This window comes from Myotis brandtii, unplaced genomic scaffold (genome assembly GCF_000412655.1).
Source record: "Myotis brandtii unplaced genomic scaffold, ASM41265v1 scaffold806, whole genome shotgun sequence".
In the NCBI taxonomy this organism is placed as follows: Eukaryota; Metazoa; Chordata; class Mammalia; order Chiroptera; family Vespertilionidae; genus Myotis; species Myotis brandtii.
Genome location: NW_005371249.1, coordinates 1755887 through 1757274, shown reverse-complemented (window position 1 = coordinate 1757274; position 1388 = coordinate 1755887).

The window sequence follows — 1388 nt, the reverse complement described above, 5'->3', positions numbered from 1 at the left end:
GGTACACTGGCTCTTGGATCTCTAAGGAGGTGCTAATTTAGCCTCTTCCTGAGGCTACCCAGCAGGAGCTAAGGAGAGATCTGCAGATTCCTCTTCTTTGTTTGGGGTTTGGAGGTGCCCAGATGAGGCCCAGCTGTGGAGCAATGCAAGCTGCTGTGGGGCCTTGGGCCTTCTTTTGGATGTTCTGGGTCTCTCTGACCCAGCTGCAGTTTGTTTTGGTAATTTTAGATTGCAAAGGGCCAGGCCATTCATATGTCTGCACACCTGCACACAGCTTGGGTGGGGCGGGGTCTCGGGGAATCAACAGGGCGGAGAAAACAGCTATGGCTGATCCGCCCTAAGAGAGGTCCCGCGTCTCAGTGTCCCGGTAATCGCTGGAAGCACCTCTGAGAGAAAGCCGCCCTCGAGTTCCGCCCCATGCCAGACAGTCCAGTTTCTTCCCGTTTGAGTCTGGGTCCCCAGAGACTCGCCCAGAACTGGAGTTCAGAGCAGTTGGGAGCTTGTGACTCCCTCCCGATTGAAAAAGACAACCGTGTCCTCAGTCGCCAGCCCTTTCCACGTGTGCCTCCGTACCTCTGCACTTTACTTCTGCACCTCCTCTGAGTCTCAGTGTGCTTTTCTCTTTCCTTCTAGCTGTAGAATTTCCACTCAGCCAGCCTTCTTGTGGTTCTGGATGATGTCCATTTTGTATTTTGGTTGTATTTTTGAAGTGGTTGTGCGAGGCAGCAATTTCAGGTGTTTACCTATGCTGCCATCTTGGTTTCTCCTATTTTGTATTAATTCTTAAAAATTTTTTGCTGCTCATAGAATGGTTTATTTTCTTTTTTAATATTCTTAAAATATTTTCACTATATTCTAGCTTGTTGTTTTTTCTGATGAAAAGCCATCAGTCATTCAAATCTGCTTTTAAGATTTTCTCTTTATTTTTCCTCTTCAACAGTTTGATTATGATGTATCTATGATATATTTTATTCTTTTTATTTTTGTGTATTACTATAAAAATTTCTGTTTTTTGAATCTGCGATTTTATGTCTTTCGCCACTTCTGGGGTATTTTTCTCTATTTTTTTTTGAAATATTTTTCTGCTTCATTCTTTCCTCTTTTTATCTTCTGTGATTCAAATTTATATGTTAGACCATTTTTTATGGTCCCAAAGTTTTCAAAGACTCATTTGTTTCAATCTTTTATCTCTGTTTTTCAGATTGAATACAATTTATTGGTCTATTTTGCTGACTTTTCCTTCTGTAATCTCCAATAATTTAAAAGCCCAGCTTCAGATAAATATCACATGATCTCACTCATTTATGGAATATAATGAACAACATAAACTGATGAACAAAAACAGATCCAGAGACAGAGAAGCATTGATCAGACCGTCAAACCTCAGA